Below are 20,373 nucleotides of genomic sequence, written 5' to 3' on the forward strand. Positions count from 1 at the left end.
TTCAAATGCCAGCTTGTGGACCTGTGCAACCAGATATCTGGCGTATTCTTCCTCAACCACTCTATGCAGTACTTGCCCCGCAGATGGTGCTGGCGGCCGATGGGTTGCACCCAAACTTTACGGGAGTGTCATTGCTCTCCTGGAACGTGCAAAACCTACTGTTGCGAACCCGGAAACCCCATATGAGGGACTGGAGAGAATACGTGCTCCCCTGTGCCACCAGCCAACTGCCGCCGGCGACGCCACTTTTCGCACAGACACCAAGCCCAAACGTCCTCTTCACGATCAGCCAACACATGGGTGATAGGACATACCGCACATGCCCCAGTGCAACCAGCCAGCAGCAGCCAGTGACGCCGTTCTTCGCACAAGTGCTCAGCTCGAACCTCCCCTCCTCCAACAGTAAAGAACAGAAGACGGACAGCCCGGTTGCTCGTACGAACGCCCACCGAACGTTCATGTCCAGGAGTGCACAGTAAACAGACGCCACAAAACAGTGACCCAGAGCCTGCAGACTCCACACACAAACCCAGGGGAAAACCTCGGAGCGTTCCTTCAGGGACTACCACCAAAAAGCCCGAGCGCCTAGTTCACCACAAACATCCAAACCAAGGCACAGGTCTAAGCAAACAGAAAACCACCCATTTGATGCCATCAAAGTTACACTTTTACAGAGTGGATTTTCTAGTACAAGAGAGCGCGAACAACGCGAATCACACATTATTCACAAGTTCTGTACCGTAAAGGCTGGAATGAATGTTAAGCCCAGGCATATTGTTAGCCTGGGCCCACAAAAAGCTTTCATGACGTTTTTATTTCTGGAATGTGTAGCCTACCTAGATTGGCCAAACAGATTGCACTGTCATGATGATGCCGACAGGGGAATTTGTCAAAATTCAATATCTTCTTACCGTTTAACAGCAGCACAAAGTTGTTTGCCATTTCACACAAGTACGTGTCAACATCAGCATACAACACAAAGCACATCATGAAATTCCAAAGACTCATTCAGAGAAGCCTGGTAGAGATGCAGCCAGGAGCAATGCCATGCACCTACATGAGCATTAATGATCAAATCTACTCTGCCAAGATAATGCAGAAGGCTTTGTGTGCAAGTCTCTAATTTCTTGTTTCTCTTAGGACAGAGTTAGAGACGAATGTTTGCTTTGCCACTTACAGCATTGCGCATCAAGTTGTCACAGCAACTAGCCTCTCCCCAGTCGGTATCACATCCAGACAGTTGCACTACTGTCCCTTGAATTTAGACTGCAGTGATACCTTCATCTTGTAGGGCAGTGGTAGCTAGCTAATAATTCCTATTATCTCTTTTCCCTACTTTTAGTGCAACTAAAACTGGTTATTGCTGTTCCTTCTAGCATTTTTCTATTTTTATTTCTTGTCCAATTAATATATGTGATTGTAGCATGGTGTATTCCCTCTGAGCAAGTTTTCTTGTTTTCCGTTATTTAGTCTTGTTTGTGTGGTATTTTCAGCTAATCACTCCAAGTATTGCTACAGCTGCCGTATAGTGCAACCTACACAAGTTGCAAGTTCTAGTGCATTTCCGCACAGTCTTCATCATACAAGACAGCTTCTATGTTGGGTACTGATAGCTCACTAAAATTTTGTCCTTTCTTTAATTCGTACTTGATACATTGCTCCTGTTCTATTTTTCAAGCTCACGTGCCTACCTTTTCAGAACAATTGCAGCTTGTTGTGGTGTTTCTTTTTACATAGTTTTAGATTGTACATTATTTCAATATTTGCGATAGCATTACTGTGCACTGCTCAATTGTTATAGAATCAGGTTTTTCTTAACCTTTCTTTCTTACAAGGGTGATGTGTCGATGCAAAAGAGCCCTCGCGAGTACGGTGTCGCAGTTGAGTTACGCCTGTGCTGCTCCATTTGCGGTGACATCGATCGCGAGTGGAGCTCCCAGCGAATGGAAGGAAGTGCCAAGTGCACTCCTTTTGAGGTAAACATTCTCGCTGCTCGTGCTGTGCAAGCTACAGGAAACGGTCAAACAGCCTTGAACGACCTTTTTTTTTTCCACCATGGGGATATCCCACAGGGGCCTTCACAACAAGACATACCAGGTGCACCTAAAGCAGAAGCTGAAGCCTGCTGCTACACAGGCTGCTGAAGGTGTGATGAAGAACTGTGCCTCAGCCGTAAAAGAGCTTTATAAAGAATTGGACTTCGGAAATCCTGGGAACATCGCCGTCCGCTTTGATGGGACGTGGATGACGAGGGGGCACCAGTCAAAACTGTTTCAAGCTTTGCCCGAATAGGCGGTTCTTACTAGCAACACAAGACCTAGTTCTACAAACCTACTTATTCTATTTCTACTTGCAACACGATTTTTACTTAAAAGCAACACTACACCACTCGGTGTTATCTTTGACTCGCAGCTGAAGCTCTCATTAGAGAAATAAAGTGTGCGTGTGGTAAAATCACAACCAGCTTGTTTTTGCCGAGGCACAGCAGCTGGCGACAAAGGCGCCTTAGCAGATCAGCTCAAAGCTGGGTAACTGCTTACTAGAGCCTAATATCAATCCTACAATGCAGGAATGAAACCGAAACTTTTGTAACCTGTTTGTGAATGGTCCTGTGATAATTACAGAACCGCAACATGCCCACTGGCTGGCACTTTTGGCAGGCACGCTAGTTATGGAAGTGTCAAACAGGGCACGTTCTTCGTTTCCAGATAAGTGATCTTTACGACACGGAAGACAGCGACACTCTGCAAGCCCACACAATAGACGTGGAGATGGAACTCAGAAAGGCCAAGCCCAACTTCACCTACGTTGAGAACAGCATGGCCAGGACGTTCCGTAAGAGGCGGAGCTGGATCTCGCTAGAACTGCCAACTGTCCAGCAGGTCACGGACAAGTAATGATGCTTGCAAGGGGTGCAACGGTTTGGGAGCAGTACTGGGAGCAGGCAAAATTGCCTTTTGTAGCAGGTTTGGAGCAGCTAGAAAGGCCGTTTAGCAGGTTTAAGGCAGCCAGAAAGGCCGTTTAGTAGAGGTTGGCACAGCAGCCTTTGCCAGCCCCCTATACTATATCAGGCATTCTACCTTGCCCTAGAACCCACTCCGAACCAGAAACGCAGTTCTTGTACTACATATAGAAATTTACACTATGCGCAGTGATCTACATTCAGCCCAAGTGAGTACGGCGCGTTACATCACCGTTCAAAGGGTAAACCTCACACGAAGAGTCAAAGGGAAAGCAAACCTTCGTAGCTGCTCATAGCCTTGAAGAAGCCAAACCATAACCACAATGCAGCTGAAAACACGATGTTTAAGCCACGTTTTCAGGCTCGTGGCATCACAGCGGTCGCACCTCGCCGCTCAATTCGGGCTCTGCGGCGCAGGACAGTGTTGATGAACGAGTTTGTTGCAATAAAGGCAGTTTGACGCAGGATTGCACAGGTAACAAAATTTGGCACTCAATGGCGCGCCTGTTCCATCCCTGTGCTTAGCACGATGGCAAATTAAGCTGTCTGCTTAGACCTGCCATGGCACATGTCTAAGCAAACAGAAAACCACCCATTCGATGACATCTAAGTTACACTTATTCAGAGTGGACTTTCTAGTGCACGAGAATGTGAACAACGCGAATCATGAATTATTTACAAGTTCAATACCGTAAATGCTGCAATGAATATTGGCCCGGGCCTACTGTCGCCTATATATGCTCTTGAAAATCTGGCTGAAGAATAATCCCCTTTCTAATTTGTGTTGTTTAAACATGTAACGTAGTTATTCCCATTTAATTCATTAACTTTTTGGGGTGATTTCCGCCCAGGCGGCATATACCGCAAACAACTTCAAGGCGCTTGCACACGTTCACTCCAACAAAGAACCCACGTGACTCCCAGGTGCGGGGAGATAATTGCCCTTGAAGTTAAGCCGCTTTTCCTAGGTTCATGGTCAGGGACAACCCCTTCAGCTGCCCGGACACGAGGCGGAAGAATAGACCTAAGAATGATGAATGCCACCCATCCGTCCAGCCAGTCAGCAGAATTATGCACGTTTTGAGCCATAGTGCAGAGCACTTTTAACGAGCCTTCCTATTAAATAACTTGTAAGGTTGGCGTGACTGAAACGTGGGTGGCTGCAAACACTTCCTCAACTCTTCCCATAATGGCATTGACCATTGGAATTTCTGTGCCCCCTACAGCGACTGTCTCAACGCCCCTCTCGTACTGCTTTGCGCTTTCCTTCCTTGTGCATAGCCGCACCCTTCCGACGCCGGCGGTGCCTCTGTCACTCTTTCTGCAAGCCGTTGAACGATGGTAAGAACTCAAGGACAGAGTTTTGGAAGACTTGTGTGTTCTCTCCCTTCTGTATATGCTAAGATTTTTTTTCTACATCACTGAGTGTGTGTGTTGTTGCTTTCCTCCCCACGCCCCCTCTTTTTTTCGGCGTCATTGAAAAAGGTCGGCATCTGACCAAAACGTTGACAAATAAAGTTTTGTTGGAAGCATACATCCCTTTTTACTACTTTTTATGGCAACCTAAGACAGCCCTTCTCGCAATCAAAGTATCACTTGCAATGGCTGCCATCAACGCTTCTACCAAACCGATCATCTGGAAGTTCCCCCAGCATTTACCCACCTGTGCCGTCATGGGCGATTCACAGACGAAACATCTTCACACTCACTACGACCCTTCAAGCATATACTCCCCAGCATTCATCTCACAGCTTGGTGCCTGAACAGACGACATCGAGCGGCCCGCTCGACTGTGCCACGAGGGGTGTCTTGCCTCATTCTACACGTGGGTACCAACGACATCGCGAGGACATGTGCTGAAATCGCAATAGAAATGTCCCGTGCACTCCTTCACATATCAAGGGCGAAAGACCGGACATCACCACCACCTTTGTATCTTTGGTGCTGCCGCGGGGCCCTGACGAGCGACTACGCCAACCCAACTTGAGAAAAATAGGCATGATCAATCAGTAGGCTCACACATTCAAATGCCAGCTTGTGGACCTGTGCAACCAGATACCTGGCGTATTCTTCCTCAACTACTCTATGCAGTACTTGCCCCGCAGATGGTGCTGGCAGCCAATGGGTTGCACCCAAACTTTACGGGAATGTCATTGCTCTCCTGGAACGTGCACAACCCGGACCCGGCCCCGGAAACCTTATATGAGGGGCTGGAGAGAACACGTGCTATCCTGTGCCACCAGCCAACTGCCGGCGGTGACGCCGCCATTCGCACAGACGCCAAAGCCCAAACGTCCTTTACACGATCAGCCAACACATGGGTGACAGGACATACCGCACATTCCACAGTGCAATAAGCAAGCAGCAGCCAGTGACGCCGTTCTTAGCACAAGTGCTCAGCTCGAACCTCCTCTCCTCCAACAGTAAAGAACAGAAGACGGACAGCCCGGTTGCTCGTACGAACGCCCACCGAACGTTCATGTCCAAGAGTGCACAGTAAACTGACGCCACCAAACAGTGACCCAGAGCCTGCAGACTCCACACACAAACCCAGGGAAAAACCTCGGAGCGTTCCTTCAGGGACTACCACCAAAAAGCCCGAGCGCCTCGTTCACCACAAACATCCAAACCAAGGCACAGGTCTAAGCAAACAGAAAACCACCCATTTGATGCCATCAAAGTTACACTTTTACAGAGTGGATTTTCTAGTACAAGAGAGCGCGAACAACGCGAATCACACATTATTCACAAGTTCTGTACCGTAAAGGCTGGAATGAATGTTAAGCCCAGGCATATTGTTAGCCTGGGCCCACAAAAAGCTTTCATGACGTTTTTATTTCTGGAATGTGTAGCCTACCTAGATTGGCCAAACAGATTGCACTGTCATGATGATGCCGACAGGGGAATTTGTCAAAATTCAACATCTTCTTACCGTTTAACAGCAGCACAAAGTTGTTTGCCATTTCACACAAGTACGTGTCAACAGCAGCATACAACACAAAGCACATCATGAAATGCCAAAGACTCATTCAGAGGAGCCTGGTAGAGATGCAGCCAGGAGCAATGCCATGCACCTACATGAGCATTAATGATCAAATCTACTTTGCCAAGATAATGCAGAAGGCTTTGTGTGCAAGTCTCTAATTTCTTGTATCTCTTAGGACAGAGTTAGAGACGATTGTTTGCTTTGCCACTTACAGCATTGCGCATCAAGTTGTCACAGCAACTAGCCTCTCCCCAGTCGGCATCACGTCCAGACAGTTGCACTACTGTCTCTTGAATTTAGACTGCAGTGATACCTTCATCTTGTAGGGCAGTGGTAGCTAGCTAATAATTCCTATTATCTCTTTTCCCTACTTTTAGTGCAACTAAAACTGGTTATTGCTGTTCCTTCTAGCATTTTTCTATTTTTATTTCTTGTCCAATCAATATATGTGATTGTAGCATGGTGTATTCCCTCTGAGCAAGTTTTCTTGTCTTCCGTTATTTAGTCTTGTTTGTGTGGTATTTTCAGCTAATCGCTCCAAGTATTGCTACAGCTGCCGTATAGTGCAACCTACACAAGTTGCAAGTTCTAGTGCATTTCCGCACAGTCTTCATCATACAGGACATCTTCTATGTTGGGTACTGATTGCTAACTAAAATTTTGTAATTTCTTTAATTCGTACTTGATACATTGCTCCTGTTCTATTTTTCAAGCTCACGTGCCTACCTTCTCAGAACAATTGGAGCTTGTTGTGGTGTTTCTTTTTACATAGTTTTAGATTGTACATTATTTCAACATTTGCAATAGTATTACTGTGCACTGCTCAATTGTTATAGAATCAGGTTTTTTTTAACCTTTCTTTCTTACAAGGGTGATGTGTCGATCCAAAAGAGCCCTCGCGAGTACCGTGTCGCTGCTGAGTTACACCAGTGCTGCTCCATTTGCGGTGACATCGATCGCGAGTGCAGCTCCCAGCGAATGGAAGGAAGTGCCAAGTGCACTCCTTTTGAGATAAACATTCTCGCTGCTCGTGCTGTGCAAGCTACAGGAAACGGTCAAACAGCCTTGAACGACCTTTTTTTTTTCCACCATGGGGATATCCCACAGGGGCCTTCACAACAAGACATACCAGGTGCACCTAAAGCAGAAGCTGAAGCCTGCTGCTACACAGGCTGCTGAAGGTGTGATGAAGAACTGTGCCTCAGCCGTAAAAGAGCTTTATAAAGAATTGGACTTCGGAAATCCTGGGAACATCGCCGTCCGCTTTGATGGGACGTGGATGACGAGGGGGCACCAGTCAAAACTGTTTCAAGCTTTGCCGGAATTGATGGTTCTTACTAGCAACACGAGACTTAGTTCTACAAACCTACTTATTCTATTTCTACTCACACCACTAGTTTTACTTAAAAGCAACACTACACCACCCGGTGTTATCTTTTGACTCGCAGATGAAGTTCTTATTAGAGAAATAAAGTGTGCGTGTGGTAAAATCACAACCAGCTTGTTTTTGCCGAGGCACAGTAGCTGGCGACAAAGGCGCCTTAGCAGATCAGATCGAAGCTGGGTAACTGCTTACTAGAGCCTAATATCAATCCTACAATGCAGGAATGAAAGCGAAACTTTTGTAACCTGTTTGTGAATGGTCCTGTGATAATTACAGAACCGCAAAATGCCCACTGGCTGGCACTTTTGGCAGGCACGCTTGTTATGGAAGTGTCAAATGAAGCACGTTTCTTCGTTTCCAGATAAGTGATCTTTACGACATGGAAGACAGCGACACTCTGCAAGCCCACACAATAAACGTGCAGATGGAACTCAGAAAGGCCAAGCCCAACTTCACCTACGTTGAGGACAGCATGGCCAGGACGTTCCGTAAGAGGCGGAGCTGGATCTCGCTAGAACTGCCAACTGTTCAGCAGGTCACGGACAAGTAATGATGCTTGCAGGGGTGCAACGGTTTGGGAGCAGCCCTGGGAGCAGGCAAAATTGCCTTTTGTAGCAGGCTTGGAGCAGCTAGAAAGGCCTTTGGAGCAGGTTTAAAGCAGCCAGAAAGGCCGTTTAGTAGGGGTTGGCACAGCAGCCTTTGCCAGCCCCCTATACTATATCAGGCATTCTACCTTGCACTAGAACCTACTCCAAACCAGAAACACAGTTCTTGAACTATATATCAGAAAATTTACACTATGCGCAGTGATCTACCTTCGGCCGAAGTGAGTACGGCGCGTTACATCACCGTTCAAAGGGTAAACCTCACATGAAGAGTCGAAGAGAAAGCAAACTTTCATAGCTGCTCATAGCGTTGATGAAGCCAAGCCATAACCACAATGCAGCTGAAAACATGATGTTTAAGCCACGTTTTCAGGCTCGGGGCATCACAGCGGTCGCATCTCGCCGCTCAATTCGGGCTCTGCGGCGCAGGACAGTGTTGATGAACGAGTTTGTTGCAATAAAGGCAGTTTGACACAGGTAACAAAATTTGGCGCTCAATGGCGCAAATGGCGCGCCTGTTCCACCCCTGTGCTTAGCACGATGGCAAATTAGACCTGCTTAGACCTGCCATGGCACATGTCTAAGCAAACAGAAAACCACCCATTCGATGCCATCAAAGTTACACTTATACAGAGGGGACTTTCTAATGCAAGAGAACGTGAACAACGCTAATCATGAATTATCTACAAGTTCAATACCGTAAAGGCTGGAATGAATACTGGCCCGGGCCTATTGTCGTCTATATATGCTCTTAAAAATCTGGCTGAAGAATAATCCCCTTTCTAATTTGTGTTGTTTAAACATGTAACGTAGTTATTCCCATTTAATTTTAATTCATTAACTTTTGGGGGGGATTTCCGCCCAGGTGGCATATACCGCAAACAACTTCAAGGCGCTTGCACACGTTCACTCCAACAAAGAACCCACGTGACTCCCAGGTGCGGGGAGATAATTGCCCTTGAAGTTAAGCCGCCTTTCCCGGGTTCATGGTCAGGGACAACCCTTTCAGCTGCCCGGACACGAGGCGGAAGAATAGACCTAAGAATGATGAATGCCACCGCTCCGTCCGGCAAGTTGGCAGAATTGTGCATGTTTTGAGCCATAGTGCAGAGATCGTACCTTCGCTTTTAACGAGCCTTCCTATTTACTTGTAAGGTTGGCGTGACTGAAACGTGGGTGGCTGCGACCACTTCCTCAACTCTTCCCATAATGGCATTGACCATTGGAATTTCTGTGCCCCCTACAGCGACTGTCTCAACGCCCCTCTCGTACTGCTTTGCGTTTTCCTTCCTTGTGCATAGCCGCACCCTTCCGACGCCGGCGGTCCCTCTGTCACTCTTTCTGCAAGCCGTTGAACGATGGTAAGAACTCAAGGACAGAGTTTTGGAAGACTTGTGTGTTCTCTCCCTTCTGTATACGCTAACATTTTTTTTTCTACATCACTGAGTGTGTGTGTTGTTGCTTTCCTCCCCACGCCCCCTCTTTTTTTCGGCGTCATTGAAAAAGGTCGGCATCTGACCAAAACGTGAGAAATAAAGTTTTGTTGGAAGCATACATCCCTTTTTACTACTTTTTATGGCAACCTAAGACAGCCCTTCTCGCAATCAAAGTATCACTTGCAATGGCTGCCGTCAACACTTCTACCAAACCGATCATCTGGAAGTTCCCCCAGCATTTACCTACCTGTGCCGTCGTGGGCGATTCACAGACGAAACATCTTCACACTCACTACGACCCTTCAAGCCCAGACTCCCCAGTGTTCATCTCACAGCCTGATGCCCGAACAGACGACATCGGGGGCCTCCTCGACTGTGCCACGAGGGGTGTCTCGCATCATCCTAAATGTGGGTACCAACGACATCGCGAGCACATGTGCTGAGATCGCAATAGAAATGTCCCGTGCACTTCTTCACATATCAAGGGTGAAAGACCGGACATCGCCACCACTTTTGTGTCTTTGGTGCTTCCGCGGGGCCCTGACGAGCGACTACGCCAACCCAACTTGAGAAAAATAGGCATCATGATCAATCAGTAGGCTTACATATTCAACTCCCAGCTTGTGGACCTGTGCAACCAGATACCTGGTGTATTCTTCCTCAACTACTCTATGGAGTACTTGCCCCGCAGATGGTGCTGGCGGCCGATGGGTTGCACCCAAACTTCACGGGAGTGTCATAGCTCTCCTTGAACGTGTAAAACCTACTGTTGCGAACCCGGAAACCCCATATGAGGGACTGGAGAGAACACGTGCTCCCCTGTGCCACCAGCCAACTGCTGGCGGCAACGCCACCCTTCGCACAGACGCCAAGCCCGAACGTCCCCTTCACTATCAGCCAACACATGGGTGATAGGACATACCGCACATGCCCCAGTGCAACTAGCCAGCAGCAGCCAGTGACGCCGTTCTTCGCACAAGTGCTCAGCTCGAACCTCCCCTCCTCCAACAGTAAAGAAGAGAAGACGGACAGCCTGGTTGCTCGTACGAACGCCCACCGAACGTTCATGTCCACGAGTGCACAGACAACTGTGACCCCACAAAACAGCGACGCAGAGCCAGCAGACTCCATGGACAAACCCAGGGAAGCACCTCGGAGTGTTCCTTCTGGGACTACCACCAAAAAGCCCAAACACCTAGTTCACCACAAACATCCAAGCTGAGGCACAGGTATAAGCAAACAGAAAACCACCCATTCAATGCCATCAAAGTTACACTTTTACAGAGTGGATTTTCTAGTATAAGGGAGTTCGAACAACGTGAATCACACATTATTCACAAGTTCAGTACCGTAAAGGCTGGAATAAATGTAAAGCCCAGGCATATTGTTAGCTCGGGCCAAGAAAAAAGCTTGTATGATGTTGTTTGTATTTCTGGAGTTTGTAACCTACCTAGATTGTCCAAAGAGATTGCACTGCCATGGTGATGCGGACAGGGAAATTTGTCAAAATTCAACATCTTGTTTCTGTTTAATGGTAGCGCAAAGTTGTTTGCCATTTCGCACAAGTACGTGTCAATACCAGCATACAACACAAAGTACACCATGAAATGCCAAAGACTCATCCAGAGGAGCCTGGTAGAGATGCAGCCAGGAGAAATGCCATGCACCTACATGAGCCTTAATGATCAAATATACTTTGCCAAGATAATGCAGAAGGCTTTGTGTGCAATGCCATGCACCTACATGAACATTAATTATCAAATCTACTTTGCCAAGATAATGCATGCAGAAGGCTTTGTGTGCAAGTCTCTAATTTCTTGTTTCTCCTAGCACAGAGCTCCATACGAATGTTTGCTTTGTCACTGACAGCAGTGCGCATCAAGTTGTCACAGCCGTTTCGGCTAATAAGGCATTCATTTGTAGGCCCTGCGGTGACATTAGTCTGAAGTAATAAACTTGTAATGTCGGATGTTGCCAGATGTTGCTGGCAACTGCAACTTTGTAGTGAATCAATGTCTTATCATATTGCCGCGAACCATACATTGGGTTTGTTTATTTGTGTTTTGCTTTTACCGCCCGGCTGCGCCGGTCTGTGTTATCTCTGCGCCAAGGGAAGAGCGTGTTCCATTCTTAGATGTCACGAAGACAAGGACGATGCAGTTGTGTTGAATGAGAAACACGTTTATTGGAGCGAACTTGTGCTCCCCTAACAACTCAAAAGAATACAAAGGCGGCGAAGCAGCGGTCAACAAAGTGACTTGCACAGGCGAGTGTCGTCGAATCGAATGCCCCGGCGTCCGCACTGCAGGCTTTTTATCTTTTGGCGCGCGTGGTTCTCGAAACGTCGATTCGCATCGAGAACATAGTAGATCCAAGAAGATTATTCTGGGCTGTTCACGTTAGATCGGAATGCTCTCCCTATCACAACAGATAACACCTGCGGCACAGAAAGAAAGAATGGAACACGCTCTTCCCTTGGCGCAGAGATAACACAGACCGGCACAGCCGGGCGGTAAAAGCAAAACACAAATAAACAAACCCAATGTATGGTTCGCGGCATTACGGCGCGACGCGTACCCGACCTGACCGAGACGTCCGTTGAGAAGACGACGACAACGACGATGCACAGTGCCCGACCATCAACACGTACAAGCAGAGATACGACGCCCCGACGAACCCGGAACTCGAGGACGACTGCATCTGACGTCAAGGTGTACATCGACGGCTTTGACGTAGTCGCCCTCGTAGACACGGGAGCTGACTATTCGGTAATGAGCGGACCATTTGCGTCTAAACTGAAGAAAGTTATGACCAGATGGGACGGTCCGCACATACGCACAGCAGGAGGCCACCTCGTGACGCCAAGTGGAACGTGCACATCGCGCGTCACCATAGACGGCACAACGTACCCTGCGGCGTTCGTCGTTCTGCCTAACTGCTCCCGCGACGTGATTCTCGGAATGGACTTTCTGACGGACAACGGCGCAATAATTGATCTGCAGACCAAGTCGATAACATTTTCCTCCAATCACTCCACGACGCCGCAGCCGCACCCCGATCACCGTGCTGCTGTCAGGATCGCCGACGATCACATCACCCTGCCACCCCGCGCAAGCTTGATGATCGCCGTCTACTGTGAGGATGCTGCTTCTGACATCGACGCTATCGTAGAGAGTGATCGAAGGTTGCTTCTCGACCGCGGTGTCTCCGTCGCAAGAGGCATTGCGCACTTTAAGCAACGCCAATCTCACGTTTTGGTCACTAATTTCACCGAAGAGTACCAGCATTTAAACAAGGGAGCTGCAATTGCGTTCCTCGAAGATACGCAAGAAGCAAGTGATGTGATCGCAGTCGCCGACTTTGAACGCACACCCGTAGAAACATTCAAGCTCCCGCAGCCATTCGACGTGAATCCGGCGCTACCGCAAGAACAACGGAAAAAATTATTGGCTTTGCTGCGTCGCTATAGCGAATGTTTTTCGTCGAGCGCAAAACTACGTCAGACCCCTCTAGCGAAGCACCGAATAATAACCGAAGATGGAGCCCGACCTACCCGACAGTCACCGTACCGCGTCTCTTCACACGAACGGGAAGCCATCCGGACTCAAGTTGACGACATGCTGAGCGATGACATTATACAGCCATCGAAAAGCCCGTGGGCTGCGCCCGTCGTACTCGTAAAGAAAAAAGACAGCACATTAAGGTTTTGCGTTGACTACCGGCGACTGAACAAAATCACGAAAAAGGACGTGTACCCCCTCCCCCGAATCGACGACGCCCTCGACCACCTCTGCCACGCGAAGTACTTCTCATCGATGGACCTGAAGACCGGCTACTGGCAAATTGAAGTGGACGAGAGAGACCGAGAGAAGACTGCATTTATAACCCCAGACGGCCTATACGAGTTCAAGGTGATGCCGTTTGGGCTGTGCACAGCACCAGCGACGTTTCAAAGAGTCATGGACACTGTGCTAGCTGGCCTTAAGTGGCACACCTGCCTCGTATACCTCGACGACGTAGTGGTATTCGCCCGGACTTTCGACGAACACCTTACAAGGTTGGAGTCTGTACTCGAGGCCATTCGTACGTCGGGGTTGACGCTGAAGCCTGAAAAGTGCCGTTTCGCATACGGGGAACTCAAGTTCTTGGGCCACGTCGTCAACGCCGCGGGAGTCCTACCTGACCCAGCAAAAACTTCAGCCATTGCGAACTTCCCAAGGCCGAAAGACAAGAAGGGCGTGCGGAGATTTCTCGGGCTGTGCGCATACTACCGGCGCTTCGTCGCAAACTTCGCACGCATTGCAGAGCCACTCACGCGCTTGACGAAAGATAGCACCCCTTTCAGCTGGGAAAACGACCAAGAAAAAGCATTCGGCGAGCTGCAAAAACGCCTGCAAAGCCCGCCCGTGCTCGCTCATTTCGACGGAAATGCCGAAACGGAAATGCATACGGACGCCAGTGATATAGGCTTGGGTGCCGTCCTTGTCCAAAAGCAAAGCGGCTGCGAAAGGGTAATCGCCTATGCTAGCCGTGGTCTGTCGAAGGAGGAGAAAAACTATTCTGCCTCTGAGAAAGAGTGCCTGGCTATTATATGGGCGATTTCAAAATTTCGCCCATACGTGTATGGAAGGCCATTCAAGGTTGTAACAGACCACCATGCGCTGTGTTGGCTCGCCAATTTGAAGGACCCCTCTGGCCGTCTTGGGCGGTGGAGCTTGCGCCTGCAGGAGTTCGACGTTACAGTCGTTTATAAATCCGGCAGGAAACACTCCGACGCCGACTGCCTGTCCCGCGCCCCCGTCGACCCACCACCACTAGACTCTGATGAAGACAGCGCGTTTTTCGGGATCGTGACGGAGAGCGACCTAGCCGCCCAGCAGCGTGCCGACCCCGACTTACGCGTCATAATCGAGTACCTCGAGGGATGCAACGTTGCCGTTCCTAGGACCTTCAAACGCAGCTTACCAGCATTCAGCCTGAGAAACTCCGTCCTTGTGAAGAAGAATTTCAGCCCCGGAACAAGAGCGAATTACCTTCTCGTCATCCCCGCGGACCTTCGTGACGAAATTTTGGAAGCGTGCCACGACGACCCGTCTTCCGGACATCTGGGCACAGCCCGCACTATTGGAAAAATCAAGGCGAGGTACTACTGGCCCGGCCTTACCTCTGACGTCACCCACTACGTCCGGAGCTGCCGTGACTGCCAGCGACGAAAAACGCCGCCGACAAGACCCGCCGGACTTCTGCAACCGATCGCCGTCCCATCGAGACCATTTCAACAGATTGGAATGGACCTTTTAGGCCCATTCCCTACGTCACGATCACAGAACAAGTGGATTGTCGTAGCGACAGACTACATGACGCGCTACGCAGAGACCGCCGCTCTTCCGAGGGGGACTGCACAAGAAGTGGCGAAGTTCTTTATAAGCCAAGTTGTGCTGCGACATGGAGCCCCGGAAGTCCTAATCACAGACCGCGGAACGGCATTTACTGCGGAGCTGATGCAAGGAGTATTACGCTACAGCAACACGGATCACCGAAGAACGACGGCGTACCACCCCCAAACGAACGGACTAACAGAACGTCTGAACAAGACAATCGCAGATATGCTGTCAATGTACATTGACGTTGAACATAAGACTTGGGACGAAGTGCTCCCGTATGTCACGTTTGCGTACAACACGGCTATCCAGGAGACGACACAGCTGACGCCGTTCGAGCTTGTCTACGGTAGAAGGCCGACTACGATGCTCGACGCCATGCTTCCGCACGTAGAAGACGACGACCTCAACGCCGACGTCCACGGATATCTTCAACGTGCGGAGGAGGCCCGCCAGCTCGCTCGAGTTCGTATAACGGACCAGCAGCTGGTAGATGCGGGCCGCTACAACCTCCGACGCCGAGACGCCGAGTACCAACCAGGGGATCGTGTGTGGGTTTGGACTCCCATCCGACGACGCGGACTCAGTGAGAAGCTCCTGCGACGGTATTTCGGACCCTACCAGATTCTACGACGTGTTGGCCAACTTACCTACGAAGTTATCCCCGATGGTGACTCCGGCACATCACGACGACGCACGCGGCCTGAAGTCGTCCACGTGGTTCGCTTAAAACCTTTCTACGGACGATGACGAACTTTTATTTTCATTTGTTCGGACTGTCGCTTATGTTAGCATCGGGTCGATGCACTCTTAGAGGGGGGGGGTAATGCCGCGAACCATACATTGGGTTTGTTTATTTGTGTTTTGCTTTTACCGCCCGGCTGCGCCAGTCTGTGTTATCTCTGCGCCAAGGGAAGAGCGTGTTCCATTCTTTCTTTCTGTGCCGCAGGTGTTATCTGTTGTGATAGGGAGAGCATTCCGATCTAACGTGAACAGCCCAGAATAATCTTCTTGGATCTACTATGTTCTCGATGCGAATCGACGTTTCGAGAACCACGCGCGCCAAAAGATAAAAAGCCTGCAGTGCGGACGCCGGGGCATTCGATTCGACGACACTCGCCTGTGCAAGTCACTTTGTTGACCGCTGCTTCGCCGCCTCTGTATTCTTTTGAGTTGTTAGGGGAGCACAAGTTCGCTCCAATAAACGTGTTTCTCATTCAACACAACTGCATCGTCCTTGTCTTCGTGACAATATTTATTGCCTCAATCAGTATCACCTCCAGACAGTTGCACTACTGTCCCTTGAATTTAGACTGCACTGATACCTTCATCTCGTCGGGCAGTGGTAGCTTGCTAATAATTCCTTGTCTCTATTCCCTACTTTTAGAGCAACTAAAACTGGTTACTGCTGTACCTTCTAGCATTTTCCTATTTTTATTTCTTGTCCAATCAACTATAGTGCAGCCTACACAAGTTGCAGTGCGTTTTCTCGCAGTCTTCACCGTACAAAACATCGTCTATGTTAGGTCTGCAATCGGCAATCATCTGCAATCGGCTCCGCGTTTGTTCTTTCTGTTTACCAGCTGGACCCATCTACGTTGACAAGAGAAGCGCCGCAGAATCCGCGAGGCCCCAAGGAACCTTGCGATACCACGTTCTTCGTTTATGGTGCAGCACAAGGTCAGCTACGACCCGTTGAACATTTCGCCACGCCGCACACCTGGCTAAGACTACATAGGCTTACAACGCTGGCTTCTCTCGGCGGTGCCAGTAACGCACGTGCCCCGTGCGATGCTGGCGGAGCTGAACGCGGCCGCGCCAGCTTTGGATCACGGTGCCGGCTAATACCTCGTCATGGAGTCCGTCGTGCTCGGAGAAGATATCTTTCCCAAAGAAATGGAAGAACCTGGATGGGCAACCATTCGGCGACGACAAGCCTCTCTGAAAGCCACCCCCGGCGTCCCGCCCAACACGACACCAACTGCACATGACACCTCCAAGCAACGGAAGAAAGGTCAGCGCCCTTCGCACCGGCAACCGCCTGAGCCTCTGCTGCCCGGTGACACAAAAATTGTTCTCCGACCGTGGGGCAGTCTCGCGCTTGCCTCGCTGCCTCTGGTTCTACTCGCCGACCACATTCAACACCAAGCGGGTGTTCCACCGAACGGCAAGGACCAAGTGTGCGTTCAAGCCAAGTCGAACTTTGTTGTAGTAAGCACCCCGGACAAAGCACGAGCAACAAGGTACGCAAACATCACGACGCTCATAATCAACGGCAAAGGATATAACGTGGCGGCGCATGTATCGGCCCCGGCGAACAAGTCAACCGGAATCATCTTCAACGTCCCAGAATCAGACACAGCAGAGCAGATCTCGCAAAGCAACTTCAACTTCAACCCCCAACTGAAAATTCTCGACGTTCGCAGACTGAATACATCCAGGACGGTGCAGTTACTGTTCGATGGACCCCATGCTCCATACTGGGTCAGGTACTGTGCTGCTCCATACCGCTGTAAACCTTTCTGCCAGAAGACTGAGGCCTGCACACGATGCTGGAACACCAGCCACAGGCAGGACGTTTGCCCTGGGCAGCAAACAGCAACAAGATGCGCCCGGTGCGGTGCCATCGACGTGCCGGAACAGCATCCATGCACGCCCAGGTGCATCGTCTGTGGAGGGGGCCATGTGACCGGTTCCAGCGAGCACCAGCAGCAGTTTCATCCCCGCAAGACCTTCACCATGGCAGCCTCCACCATGCCCGACAAGGATTAGTTTCCGCCGCTACCTCAGCGAGAGGAGAAGCTGAAACCACCCAGGCAAGATTGCGGCAAGAAGCAACAAGACACCGGCCTGACAACATCGAGCAGTGTCCCCGGGACCAAACGACGCAACCAGCAGGTGGGCAGTCCTCGCTTGCCTCTCCCTGCTCACATGCAAAAGGAGCAGTTTAACGTAACACCCCCTAATCCAATGGCAGACATAATTCGAGAACTACGCACTATTACAATTGAAATCTCCTGACTCAAAGCAGAAAACACGGCTCTTAATTAAGGGGGGACACGGGTCTTTGGGACGAAAAAATCGCGAAAAAGTCGATTTTTTGAAAATAAGATTTTCAAATTCTGCAACTACAGTGGAATCTCGCTGATACGAATTCGGTTGATACGAATTTCGTTGTGATACGAATTTTCAAAATTCCCCGGCCAAAATGCATTGTACGCAATGTAAAAAAATTCGGATGATCCGTTCGCATTTATCACCCGGTGCGGGTGATACGAACACGCGAGCCGCGAGCAGATGACTGCGGCGTGGACGGGAGGCGGGAGTGTTTGTGCGGCCGTGTGGCCTTGGTCGCACGCAGACACAAAATCATTAAGCGTCAACTGCATGGAGCGTTTTCTGCTCACGAAAACGCGCCGCGCAAGCCACAGGCGCGCTGACGCCACCGCGAATACCACCCGCATGCGGCGCGCGGCGCGGTAAGCCGCGGCAACATGGCGGCGTCAACGGCCGCGAAGTAGGGCGGGTGGCTCGACCGACCGCTTCTGACCGCTCTTTAAAGAACAAAAGAAGTTGCTTATGAAGTAAGGGAGCTGATGAGTCCGAAAACGACACTGTAAAGCATCGTCTGCGCGGCTAGGGAAAGCGCCTATCAAATATCCGCCACCGTGGTAAGCCTAAACATCTCCGGCGGAGCCAGCGGGCTGTCCGGAGCGCTTTCAAACTGCCGCCATGAAGAGCGTGCCTCCCCGTTGGCGCAAGTCGGCAGGCTCCTCCCACTGCCGCGCGCGTCGCGCGTCATTTTACGAGCGAGGTAAAATTTGACGTGGGGGCGAAATCGTCGGCGCGGGCGTCAAAAGAACGCGCGCGCAAACGCCGACGCGCCCGAATGGCATGCGGTTCAGGCTTGAGTTCGTGTGCGCGCGTCGCGTCGGCGATGAGCGCGCGTTCTTTTGACGCCCGCGCTGACGATTCAGCCCGGCACCCAGGCGCCAGCCTCTGCCTCGGTTACCGCTAACTGCATTGGGAGGAGCCTCACGACTTGCGCCAATAGGGAGACGCGCGCCTCATTGTGATTGCGGCAATTTCGGAGCGCCAGCAGCAGCTGGCTGGGCCACCTCCGCGGTGGATATTTGGCGTAGATGACATTTTATAGTGCTTCTCCCATACTGTCAGCTCCTTTCCCGCATGAGCAATTTAATTTACACATTGAGCTCCGTTTTAACAAAAGGTTAGAAGCGGTTGCTGAAGCTACCTGCACCTCTTCGCGGCAAGAGCCGACGCCATATTGCCGCCGCCTGTCGCATGCGCAGCACATATCCATTTTTTCTCGTTTTCTGATGATACGAATTTTCGGGTGATACGAATATTTTTGCCGCCCCTTGAGATTCGTATGACGGAGATTCCACTGTATTATTCTCTCTATGTGCGAAGTTTTGTGTCTCGTGAACCAGTATATAAAACGTTATATTGATTTATAACGCGCGTCGGAGCTGAATTTTTGCTGAAGCCGATGCAAAAACGGCCCTACTTTCGTGTTGCGCGGCGGTCGTACCGCATGCCTGATCGCAGCAACCTCGGTATCGTTTGAAAGAGCGGCTTTTCTTCTTTTTTTTTCGCGCCACAACTGCCCCTGTGCAGACATTGGCCGAATAGAAAAACGGCGCCAAAAACCCCCGCAACTAGCGATCCCATTCGCCGAGAGAAGGCACGTGACCAAATCTCGTCTCCTGATTGGCAAAGCCTGGTTTGCATCATCTACTCTGGTAGTGCGAGCGCATCCGAGGCGGCTCCATCTTGCTTATCGTGTTCGCACGACAAGCAAAGAGCCATGCCGAAGGCCCAGCTAAAGTTTGCTACGAGGCACAAGTTTGGGAAAAAAGCGAAGCGGTTGTTGTGCAACTTCCACAACAGTCCTGCAGTTGCGGAGGAAAGCACCGGGCCTGACGCGCTACCTGTGCCGAGCTGCGCGGAAGCCACCGCCGACGACGTAGGCGTAACGTCCCCACCAGTCAGCGGAAATGCGTCAGAAAGCGGCCTTATGAGACGCGACACAGTGATGCTGCAACCTGAAGATTTGCTGCAGAGAGAGGTGGTTGTACGAGAACAGTTGAAAGCGCTTTCTTCAACTCCTGCAACTGAGCGGAAATCCAACTTGTTCACGAGCGCCGACGACACTCCTCCCGGCCCACCTGATGAGAGCAGCTTCGTGATTGCGAGTTTGGACTGCGTCAACGTGTTGCTGTCGGCTGTAAAGTGCAGCGTTTGCGGTGACAGCGTGACATTTAGAACCGGCGAGCGGGCATACGGCCTTTCCGTAAAGATGGTTATCGCGTGTGCGACCTGCGGTGATGTTGCCTCGGAGTGGAGCTCTCCCCGCGTGAACAGCGATAAGAAAGTTAATCCGTTTATTATGAACGTTCTCGCCGCGCGAGCGATGCAGGCTACAAGAAATCGCCAAACCGCGCTGAACGATGTGTTTGCTACAATGAACATTTCTCACCGCGGGCTGCACACCAAAATGTGGCAAGGCTACATGAAGGAAAAGCTTGCGCCCGCTGCGACTCGCGCTGCCGACAACGTGATGGCCTAAAGTGCGCATTCAGTGAGAAAGCTCTA

At 50.3% G+C, this 20,373-nt stretch overlaps 1 long non-coding RNA gene across 1 annotated transcript in view; it reads right to left on the reverse strand.

Annotated features, from left to right (window-relative positions):
- Positions 1-1,012: 1,012 nt before the first annotated feature.
- LOC144146802 (uncharacterized) overlaps positions 1,013-20,373 on the reverse strand; it is a 36,803-nt gene continuing 17,442 nt past the window's right edge. Inside the window, exon 4 of the long non-coding RNA XR_013317711.1 lies at positions 1,013-7,918. This is a non-coding gene — a long non-coding RNA (uncharacterized LOC144146802). The remainder of the gene's footprint in view (positions 7,919-20,373) is intronic.

Source organism: Haemaphysalis longicornis, unplaced genomic scaffold (genome assembly GCF_048455015.1).
Source record: "Haemaphysalis longicornis isolate Haplotype H1 unplaced genomic scaffold, Haemaphysalis longicornis Haplotype H1 scaffold_7, whole genome shotgun sequence".
Classification (NCBI taxonomy): domain Eukaryota; kingdom Metazoa; phylum Arthropoda; class Arachnida; order Ixodida; family Ixodidae; genus Haemaphysalis; species Haemaphysalis longicornis.